Below are 12,543 nucleotides of genomic sequence, written 5' to 3'. Positions count from 1 at the left end.
GAATTAGGTAATACACATGTAAGTCTCAAACGCAGACGCATATAAATATGCTACTTTAAAAACATATTTTTTACATAACCAAATCGAGTCCATCCTCATTTCTTTATATTTCGACTTTCTCACAATTTTAGAAACTGTCTTGTACAATAATTCTCCAGGCTTTCTGCAGGTCTTTCAAAGTTTTTCTTTGGACATTGACTGCTATTTCACTCACTTTCAGTCCAGTCTTTGCACCAGAGCATTTTCAGACAAATGTTTCATTTTTTGTCTGTTTGCTGAGCCACTGAATACTGACTTATGATTAATTCAAGGGCTGCACGATTTTGCATAAAATGACAATCACGATTTTTTGGCTTAGAATTGAGATCACGATTCTCTCACGATTTTCTTTTCCAGTATAAATATTTATTGCACTTATTAACTGCACATCAACTTCGTAACAGTTGAGACTGAACATAAAAACAATAAATAAACATAAAAACAACAAATGTCTCACATTTTGTCGTTGCCGCAAAATGTTGTACTGCTTGAAATTCCGTCTCCACCGTTGCTCGACACTGCGTGTATAGAGCAGGTGGTGCAACAATAGAAAAATAGTTGCGGGACGGCACTGTGTAGCGTTTGTCTAGGGTGTTGATCATTTTCCTAAATCCCTCGTTTGCACAGTGTTGATGGGAGCCATATCTTTGGTCAGGTGATAAGTGATAGCCTCCGTAATTTCTTTGTGCCTGCGGGAGTTCGACGTGTATAGGGAAGCGCTGTATAAGGTTCCCGTTATTGATGTTTGGGTGGTTGACAGGGACGGATTTTCTCCTGTCACTTTCTCGTCATCCCTGACGTGCTCTCCGTTGTTTTTTCCCTGCTAATTTTAGCATCACACGGCACAGCTTCTGTATCACGTGGTATAAGGCTCCGCCCTTGTCATTTGTTGAGCAGGAAGAGTGAGCGCTTGTTTTCATGCAGATTACGTCCCGGATCAAAATGCGGTACAATCGTCGTCGTCTTTTTTTTTTTTTTTTTTTTTTTTTTTTTTTAATCGTTGTCATTTGGAAATGAGATCGCACATAAGTATGAATCGAGATCGCGATTTTCTAACGATTAATCGTGCAGCCCTAAATTCAAGCATAAAAACGCACCCAACTAAAAGGATGAACCCGTATTGCATGAACACATAACAGACGCCAAAGACCCAGTTTTAAATTGCATCTTTAGATATTTTGTTATTGGCAACCTGTCAAAAGAAATAATATGTTTAATTTTAAAAATTAAACAGTGATTTAAACAATATTTAATTTGTTTGGTGTAATGTATTAGTTACGTCTGCAAACGGGCAGAAAATAGCATGTCTACATCAACAAGGTGAATCCCAAAGAGCTATTAGCTGAACATCTCAGCATGGTGTGCAGCGTGTCCTTAAAAACAGTGAGGAAAGTGGAGGACAAAAGAACAAGTGGCAGGTCTAAAAAACTATGTAGAGCAGGTGAACAGTATGTGAAAGTCATGTAATAAAATAGAACAAAAAATCTGACAGCTGATCCCTCCACAAAAGGTAAACAGAGAGAAAAGGCAAACATAACTAAACCACAGACATGCATTTACAACAATGAATCCAAATCTGAAATTTTCAATACAAATTGTGCCTATATAGGTATGAAGGTCAGGAGAGAGGTACAACAATGAGTACCTACGGCAATCTGTAAAAAATGGTGGAGGCTGTATCATGGTTTGGGGCTGAATTTCAAACATCCTGTCCAAAAGTGATTAAATTATGTTGGTAAATTACTTAATTTTTCCCTATGACAATGTTGGCATTGCAGTACACACATACCTGAACAAAAAACCCCCAAACCAATCAGTCATGGACTGGACTCCACAGAGCCAGGATCTCGACAATATTGACGTAGTGTGGGATCATCTTGACAGAGAATGGAACAAAAAGGCAGCCAACATCCAAAGAAGAGCTTTGGGTGTCCTTCAAGAAGCCTGCAGAACTATTCTCCTAGACTACTTAAAGAAATTCCAAGAAAGCTTCCTAAGAGAATTCAGACTATGTTAAAGAATAAATATGGTTATACGTTCAAACAGTGTTTTCTGCTTCCATCTATGTTTGCATGTTTCAATAAACTGCTGTACAGAACACAAAGAAATGAGGAAATGACTTCTGCATATTGTTGTATTTTATTCAGCTTGAACCATGACTGCACGACAAACAGCACTTTTTAGACTGTACTTCAGTGTTCAGTGCAGTAGCAGTAGAGTTTAGAAATGAGAGAAAACTAAAGGCAAGTTTTGTATCAGTCAGCAGTGTCCTGAGGCTGGTTTATTGGCCTGTCTGGCTCAGCTGGCTGACAGTGTTCACCTGTTCCTTCTTTCCACTGCAGGATGGCAGCTAATAGTCTGCTGCAGCACAACAGGGATTAGAACCTAAAACTCTTTCGTTAATATTTGCTTACTAGGCGTGACACTTTTCTGTGCTAATTAGCTACTTTTCAATAAAGAGAGTCAAAAAGACATGATGGGAGCATGCTGATAACTTGTTGTATATGCATCAAAATTAGACCATGCAGTAAGGAAACATCTAAGCATTGGGTTACATGAAAAATCCATTATGCTGCTCATAAGGATACTTATGAATCTGTTTTGTACATCATTAGTGTTATGCAGCAGATATTAAAAAAACAAACAATAATCAATAATGAACAGAACAGAATAGAAATATCTAATTGTTATGATTTAAAGTTATCACACTGTTTTTTACTTTGAGACTAAATCATGTCTGCAATGACATTTTTTGTGACCTTGGCTTTCCAAGTCAGGCTTAAAATTGATACTCAGAATGTAGAGTGCAGCAGCATTAAGGGACAAACATAAACATCTCGCCTGTGACATATTTGGACAGCGGTATGAAGGTTGAAAACGAGAATAAGCCGGCTGTGTTATTGCTGACTCGTGCAAAATTTGGGCAAATATGTAACAAAGTGGCTGTTAATAAGACAAATTCACTCAGGATCAGTCGAATGGCAGATTTAAAATAGTAACAAATCTATGAGCGACACAGTGGCAGAAAAATGGCGATGAGGTCTCTACACAAGGGTGTGACACAAAGCAGGAATTTATTTCAGCCCCGAGTCTTTCGAATTGTTGCTCCAGATGTTGCCATTCTGCAAATGTAAATAAAGGAAGAAAGCAGCACTTGCCATTTAAGATATAAACTATGTTAGTTTTCGTTAGTTTTCAGCTGTTTCTGTAAAAATCCAGCAGTCAGGCATTAGTGGCAAGTCCTTATTCAGACATTAGATTAATTCCACTGCTGGTGAATCACACAACTTTTGTTTTTTTTTTTAGCTTCATACAAAGGTCACAAGTAACATCTAGCTAAACCTGATGTGAAACAAACCAAGATGAAGATAAAGCTACAATGACGAAGCCAAGACTCGTGTTTTTTTTAAACCTCGTGAGTCCTTGTGAACATACGTGACATACTTAGATTTCGAGTGACTGCGTTATGAACATAATTTCCTTAGGGATTATTACAGTATTCTGATATGCATGAATTTATTTACTGATTTATGACCAAGTAGTCTCCTTAAACTCCCGCAAATGATGTTTTATCCTGTATAAATCTCTGTCTCTTTTATATGAAATGCATTTTAGAATATTGTCCCTTGCCAGTACTGTATCCCTCTCCATATTGTCCAAAAATCACAAAACTATAACCCTACATATGGAGAATTATTATTATTATTAATATCATCATTGTTACACAGAAACCAGACAACTGTTGTGCTGCATGAACTTCACTTATCATCATCATCAGAGTTCAAGTAAAGCTTGTGTGTGTGTGTGTGTGTGTGTGTGTGTGTGTGTGTGTGTGGTTTTTTCTCCCTTCCCCATGGCAGTGAACCTGAAACCACATGACACCTAGCAACAATGGGCGCCTGTGTACAAATAGAGGAAATAATTTTTTTTTAAAGAACCACAACAGAAGTAAACTTTATACCACAGCAGCGTTCAAAGCCTAGTTTTAAATATGTGTCAAACTTGAAAACAGTTTAATGAATAAATAAATAAATAAATCCCACGTAACCCACAGCAAAAATAAAACACGCCACTAAATATAACACAAACCAGTTATCAGCGCTACACAGGAGTGCTGACACCATAAAAGCCACCTTAATCATGGCGCTAATATACAAGCCACGCTATAAATATTACAATATCACTTTTTTCGCCCTCCGTTTTAGCTCCTGTTGATATAAAAGGTGAAATCATTTCTGGGTCTATTTCCAATCGTGCTGCAGAACAAAGAAAAGTTTCGACTCACCACAACAACGCACCATGTGCTGCGACTGTCCACAGCGCAACAGGCGAGAGGAGGGGAACCGAGAAACAGCCTTTCTTTTAAGGTGTTTAGTCCAGCCTGCTGCAGCTGCTTGGTACTGCTTTTGCTTCTGAGGGAAACTTAAGAAATATCTATGTCACCGCTGCGCTTCGTTAAATACAGATAGCCCGGGGGGAGAGAGAGAGAGAGAGAGAGAAAGAAGTGATGATCCGCCGGGTTATAATCTACGTGGTGGTCTGACGGCTTTGGTGAGGACAGGATTATACACATCCCAAAGAAAGCTTTTCATCTGTTTCATCCGCTGCTGCTGTCCCTAATATCCCCACAAGTCTGCATGCATGGCGATCCTGAATCAGTTTACTGTGCTGCTCAGCAAGTTATTACAGCTGGTTGTTTTATGGGAAGTCAAAAATATTTTTTTGCTTTTTTATTATTTTGTTGTTGTTTTTTAATTGCTCTGTTGATATTTTAGGTGATGTATATGTAGCTGCAGTGCATTTCCTGCTGGAGCACTTGCATGCCTTGTTGCATGCAGTGAGCGACCTGCAATACCTGTAAAGTTTGTGTAAGCAGAAGTAGTATAGTTTTGGACTCTTATATTCAGACTGAGCAACTTTAGCTTATTTCTCTCTCTATATGTGCTCATTTTCACTGGGATTCACTACTATTTTACTTATTTAGATTCCAGTTAGAGCATTTTTACTCTTGCTTCTGTGCCCTTTGGCAGTTTGCTCCGAGATTTTGGGTGGAAGTTGTTTTTTCTGGGGGGTGGGAGGGGGGGGTCATGTTTTGCATTTTAGAGATTTCAGCACCAGGTTATCGTTTGTCATTAGTGGAGCACTTAGCATGCTTCTTGTAGCTTGCACTTGAGCAGTCAGTAACTCACTCTGCAGCCGTTTGAATGCTGATTTGAGCTATCACTCAGAATAGCTCGCTTTCACAGAATCTTAAGTTGCACCTGTTGCATGAATAGCTCTGAAATGCCAGACTTGACAGACGGTAAACACAGGCTGCTCTGCACTTTTCCATCCGGGGCGCTCATAAATGACTTTTGCCCAGCAACATGTTTTGTGCCCAAGCCAGGCCGCTTAGGTCTCTCGATAGCAAACAAACACCACCTTTCACACTGAGGTGACTTTAATGATCACCTTGATCCTGGCACGGTGCGCTGGCACAAGCAAGGCAACCCTGTTGACCCCATACTGCATAGAGACAAGGGTAATGAGATTAGCTTTGCATGAGTGTGGCTTTTGTTTGTGACGTGTCCTCTCCAGATTGTGCATGCACGGCTTTTCAAGCTCTGCAGTTCATGTGACAATATAACTGCAGTTAAGGGAGTAAGGATTACTGGGTGAGGTGATCGGGTTCACAGAGCTGTGCGCTCAGGGCAAGAGTTAGTTACTGTGAGTGCATGTGGGGAAGGAAATGATGTGAAATGTCCAGGATTTCTCACCGTTTCCAGAGAGAAAGTGGTGCAAATGGTTCACCTTTGTGTTAATCCCTAGTTATGTTTCAGTGTGTGTATTTTTCCTTTGCTGCACCCAAAAATGTTAAGAATGGTCTTATATCTGTCTTAACTTTTTAAATTTGGAAAAACCTGTTTTCCGTGTGACCTCATATCTGCTTTGTTTCAAACTAACAAAAAAATATGTGGTTAAAATCACACTTTTGTCTTTAGTTGTCACCAAGACAACATCGATTACATCAAGTAGTTACAATATTAATTACATAAGGTAGCTGAACCATTTGCTGGTCTTCAGAGCACTTGCTGACAAAGAAGATATGTTCAGACCACTTACACAGAGTCTGCACAGACTGTCTCTGGTTTTGCCTTCAACAGTTGCTCGTCAGGCTGTTCCAGAAACAAATGCAATGACAAAGACACAACTGTGATTCTGCTTGTCAAATCAAATGAAGTTAAACTGTTTAAGAGAGACTTCTGTTCTACCACGTGACAAATCGCACGTTATAGCCGCCGGATCAGGAGAGCACTACCATATTTTGAATTCAGCTTTGTTTTGTCAGTGCACATCATTGCCCTTTTTTATCCTCTGCTGCTTGATCGAGAGTCCCAGCAACAACTGGCTTACATATACAAAACAAAACAAATACAGATATTTTGTTTGGGGGTTAACCGTGTTAACCGTCATCCAGGGGCATGTGAATTCCCGCTATGGGGTTCTGCTGAGATGCTTGACCTTGGAGGCTCTGGAGGCTCTGAGTTCACTAAGAAATGCTTATTTGTACACAGAGTGTGTTGCTCAAGTTGAACAAGGCTGCTTTGCACAAAGAGACAACTCTCACTGGTGTCTGGACTCCATTTCTGCTTTATATATTTATAAATTTGTAGCAGAGCTGTTAATTTGGTTAGGATTGTGAAAATGGGACTAATGTTTTTATATAAAATATGCTTAAACTGGAATTGCCTCTGAATGGCTTAAAGGTAGCTTCAGTCATTTTTTTCAGTGCTCAGACCACCAACCTTACAAACAAGACATCCGCTAAAATGCTGCATGAAATCTAAAAGATTGTAAAGCAAAACTGGCGTCAGATTTCACATTTCTTGGCTGTCATTAACTTTCACCCATTCTCCCTCGTGCTAGTCTGTTAACTTTTAGAGGTACCCCTGAAGGAAAACATGTTCATTAAATTCCCAGCAGGATTCCGTACACGGGCTTCACCCTGTCATTGACAGATTCATGAATGACTCAATATGTGTCTGGATTTGTAACCTGCGAGGGCTTAACAAAAAAGTCTGGGAACAATGGCAACTGAGGCAAAGCTGGAGAGCCTTCAGTCTAAACAAAATCTCATTGTTCGTGTTTTCCACAGTCAGGGGGTTAGGCATTCCCTTACCCACCCCCCACACCATAGGACTCCCAGAACCTTAGTCCGCTGTTCCATCCCAGTCTCAGTACTACACCAGCTTGTAGTGGGGTTAGTAATTAAACAGGCTGCCTCTCAGTTTCTGCAGCTCCACAGGGGGAGTCCCTGCATGAAATGCACTCCTCATTCTGAGTCCAGACAGCAGCTGATGAGGGATTATCTGCTGGCAGAGGCATGGCATACTCCCCACCATAATCTTCAATTAGTTCAGTTCACGGTCATATGTTGGGTGGACCTGACACTACCTTTCCCACGGCTTTTTCATAAACAGCAGCAGCGTATTAAAAAAGGTACATGTTTTACATATCACATGTCATCTTTTTAACGTACAGTTTTCAGACCTGGTATATTACATGATATGTGTTTTAAAAAAAAAAAAAGTATTTATATATCCTATGATAATTACGTGCAGTATATTGAATCACAGAATGATCACGTCAGATGGCAGATGGATAACAGGTACTTTTCTCTTACTTTTTATTTCTTCAATTTCTTTTATTTATTTCACCAAATCTGCAACTCAAGGCTCTACTTCCAGTTAGTAATCACGTGTATTCATGCTAATAGTACCTTAACCTTAATAAGACTGAAATATCGACTACTTTGATTGTGGAGCTTTGCCTGTATTGGACTATTTAGGCAAAAATCAAAATCTGACAAATTTCATTGATCTCTTGAGAATTCTAAAAATAAACAGCTTACTTTTAAACATGCTGTTGAACAACCTCTTATAACTAAATTCAAAGTTAGAACTCATTTTATGCCTTTGCCAGCCAGTCAGAGATGACCTTGACTTTTATATAAATAACTCAACCAACTGACGATTTGATTTCATTTGATATTTGTTGGATTCTTTTGAGGTATGTATTTTTGGGCAGGTATGGTTAACTTATGAATTCTAGCTCTGAAAAACGTGTGTTTCAAACTTGGAAAAGGTATAATCAATCAACGCCATCCTCTATGGATAATGAGGTGAACATTGAAAGTATATTCTTTCAACGAGAAAAGGTTCAGTTGGAATCCAGCATATTTAGGTGTGAATCTATCCAGGACTACCAAAGTGAAAGTGAGTATAGTCCCAACAACAACATGGTATCACAGTGTGATATTTGGCTGCATAAGTGCAAAAGGTGTTGGGGTGTTTATAGAAGGCACCATGGATGTTTTTGGATATATCAAAGTGCTGGTGGAAAAGATGACTCCCAGTCTCTCGAAGCTTGGCAGAATATAAATATTCCAGTGCCATACCGATCCAAAGCAGACTCCCAAAAGCTTTTGTAAAGAAGAAAAAAGTGAAAACTGTGACCTGGCTAAGCATACTGTGTGTCTTTAATAGACCTTGGGAGTATTTTAAAGCAACAGAGCCCTAGAAAACAGCAGCTGAAAAACAATAACGTCCAAAAGGACTGAGTCTTGTCTATTAAATGTCATGTAATGGGAAAATATCTATTTTAATCTGATACATAATGTAATTATAAGATTTTTTTTTTACTTACCTAAAATTAACAGTGCAGCGTGTATCTTTTTTTAATACTAGCTTGCATCTTGTTTCTTGTGTGTCTAGCATGAGAGTAACGGCACTGAAAGAGCACTATTCTAAAGGCATTTCACATCAATACCACTGTTTGGGTCTAGCATCATCAGAAAGTGCTACAGCATGAAAATCATCCAAAACCCACCTGCATGATGAACTTCAGTTTGTTGTAGGGACCAAGCTTCCAGTCTGGAGATAAGCCAGTGGCTGGGGAAAGGAAGGTAACAGGCATGGTTTGCCAAAAGCAGAAGTACAAGATGGCTAAGCCAAAAGGTGCTAGGCTAAAAACAAACCCTATCTGATCAGCTCTCCCATTCATCCTACTTTCCAATATCTGCTCCCAAACAATAAATTGGACTACATCTGACTTTAGCAGACTACCCTGTGGGAGTTTACAGAATGTTGGTCCTTTGTTTTCGCAGCTCAGTTCTGGATGGAACTCCATTCGCTTACAGGGGCCCGCCTCTTTCATGCTGATAGAAATGGAGCTATGTAAGGCAAGAGTCGTGCTGGTGGCACAAATGTCCTTGGAGGTTTTCTTGGAGTTTTGCTGTGATGGATTCTGCTGAGTAGCAGATCAACTTTATGACCCTTTCCCGTGCACGTGTTTTTTTGGAAAATGTAGCTTTTTCTACTTGGTCTTTTGTCCATACATAATTACATCCATACATTTTAGATAATCAAAATTGGAGCTTTTTTTAAAAAAAATACCTTCTTTTTTTCTTGCAACATCAATGTGCTACATTATCTGCATGAGACAGTTTTGTCCAGTAGCAGAGACAAAATGCTACTACTGTTTATATTTCTATCAGCAACTTTTCCAGCTTACACATATACTCATAGTTACTGTACCGACATTTAAAAGATGGAGGTGTTAGAGTGAGCTCCAGATGTTGGTACTACATTCAACTTAGAGACAGTTTCCCAGCTCAGGCCCTGTTGCTGCAGTTTGTCCAAATGCTCATTCCTTCCCTTATACACCATCTATGTTTGCCTAATAATCCCCCCCCCCCCCCCCCCCCCCCAAGCTTCTGACTATTAACATACGACACTACTTGTTTTTTTCAGATGTTGACATCACATTATTTGACATCACATTATGCTGTGATTGCAGCCATTCCCCAACTCTCTGTGAATGGTACTCATGGCCATTGATCAGTGGTCTTTGATCAGTGGGTTTTGGTCAGTGGTTGTTGATCAATGGTCATGAGAATTTGCATAATAAAGATTAAGGAACTGACCTCCCAGTCCATTGGTCCTTCAATGGGCTGGTTTCAGTCATTATGCAAATGCAAAAGAAGTCACTTGGATGATTGACGTAACGTTTCTCCCACAAAAATGCTACGTCCAGATGAACAGAATCAACTTTTGGAGACATCACATTATTGTTTTTTGTTTTCGTGAGGATGGAGATTTTTTTCAAAACAGTGCTGATGGACAGGATTTTTTTTTAAATTAAAAAGTGGAAAATGCAGATTTTAAGAAGTGTTGAAACACTTACAATTTTAACACTATACAGTACTGTCTAGAAGTCTTGAGTAAGTTTTCCTTTCGTTATATTTTCCTTCCAAGGAGACAGGCCTTCTTGTAATTTTCAGAGTTCTAGATGGAACTTGAAAAATTACAGTACTTCTCATTGGTTTCCAAAGATCTTTCAAAGTTCATATTTGGACACTGGTTGCTTTTTCACCCATTTTCAGTCAAGTCCTTCTACCTGACCATTTTCTGCCCTATGAATCATTTAAGTATATAAAGGTCTCTAACTCAAGGGATGAACTAGATAAAAAATTTTAATTCTGTCATTAGGCACTTTGTTACTAGTAGCCTGTTGCAAAAATACATAATTTGCTCCCATTTCGTTAGTTAAAGCTATGAAAACACCAAACTTAACACAACTTCACATGCATAAAACAGTATTTCTGCACCTAAGTTGATCCATCTACTGTCTCATCAGAAATGGTCTCAATGGAAGAGTTGCTGTCAAAAGCCATTCTTAAGGAAGGGAAATAGAGAAAAAGGCAGAGGTATGTCAAATTACACAAGAACCGGACTGAAAATCAGTGGCAACAGGAGTGATGAATCCAAATTTGAAATTTGTTGGTTGAAGTCCTTGTCCTTGTATGAAGAAGGTCAAAGGAGAGGTAAAACGGTGAGTGGAGGCTCTGTCGTGGTTTGAGGCTGCTGGTTTCAGCCAGTCATGTTGGGAATCTTGCCAAAGCTGATGGAATTATGATCGTAGAAATGTATTGTTAGATTTGAACCCATCACGCAACAATATGAAGTAGCTGATTTGCAACAGCTTCATTTTTCAGAGTGACAAGGGTCCTAAACTCACCATCAATACCTGGATAGAAAAATACTATCAGTCATGGATTGCCCTCCCCAGAGCCCAGACCTCAACATTATTGAAGCAGTGTTATTTATTATTGAAGCAAGCCTTTTGTTCTGTTGACAGACAACAGAACAAAAGGCAGCCAACATCCAAAGTAGAGCTTTGGATGTCATTCAAGAAGCCTGAAGAACTCTTCTGTGTTGAAGAATAAATGTGGTCATAACAAATATTAACTGTCAAGCTTTTTAGCCTTTCAAGCTAACAAGCTTGTTAGAATTATACAAAGATTGTATTTGCCTTGTATAAGGCAAATACGTATGATGGTAAACATTTTTAAAAAGGACTTAACCTATTTCTTCTTTTCCCAGTAAAATTGTAAAGACATGAGGGGCGACTCAAGACTTTTCAACAATGCTTTAGTTCAGATTGGTATTACTATTTTCTTACTGGTATGTTGTTCTAGTGAATAATAATTTATATAGGCACTATGGTGGCTCAGTGGTTAGCACTGTTGTCTCACAGCAAGATGTTCCTGGGTTCAAACTTGAGTAGGTCCCTTCTGTATGTAGACTGCATGTTCTCTCTATGTTTGCACCAATGAAAAGCATAAGAGCTACAAAAGAGCTTCACTCCCTGGTTAAATAAAGGTTAGAATAATATGACTATACCTAGAAATTTAAGTTAATCCACTAATGTCGTCATGTGAAATCCAGAAATGCCCATCTAATCACGAAAAATTGACATAATAAAGAAACCTGTTTATAACTAACTAACTAAACTAACAAAGAGAGATAGCATGTGGAAAACACAGCAACCCTACCAGTCTGAATGCATATAGCTCAAGTTACAAGTTATTTTGCAATAATTACCTGACAGTTTGTAAGATAAAGCCTTATAGCATGCATGGTTTACAGTCATCAGCAGTCTGCTCTAATTGTTGACAGTAGCTCTCAAATGACATAAGTGGAAACCTGTTAATTACTTTGACTTAAATACCAGTTAGAAAGTTCACATAATGAAATCCGTGTGCAAATGCAGAGCAAAAACATCAATAGTTTAAATACAAACCTCACCTATTAATAGCATACAGCACGGATCTGAGCTACTGTCTTTGTATTTACTAGGAAAAAACTGTAATTGTGTTTCTGATGTAAATGTCAAATTATAGGCTTAACTTAAATTCCTGCTTAAAGTATTATCCCTTATTAGCCTTAGTCGATATATGATAAACCCTTAATATTCTGTAGAAACCATCCAGGAGACAAACCATTTTAATCATGTATGTTTCATCAAGCACATCTAGTTTTTGGAGGGCGTACATGTTAAAGTGCAACTGAGTCTGAGTTTAATTAAGAGCAGTGTTTGGAAAGTAACACTATATTCTGTTGAGCCACGTCTCTGTGCTTTAACATAACTTAAGCTAATAGCTCCAGTGCTGAAGTTAACTTC

The sequence above is a fragment of the Astatotilapia calliptera genome, chromosome 7, assembly GCF_900246225.1.
Source record: "Astatotilapia calliptera chromosome 7, fAstCal1.2, whole genome shotgun sequence".
NCBI classification, from domain to species: domain Eukaryota; kingdom Metazoa; phylum Chordata; class Actinopteri; order Cichliformes; family Cichlidae; genus Astatotilapia; species Astatotilapia calliptera.
Note: the sequence above shows the minus strand (reverse complement) of the source record.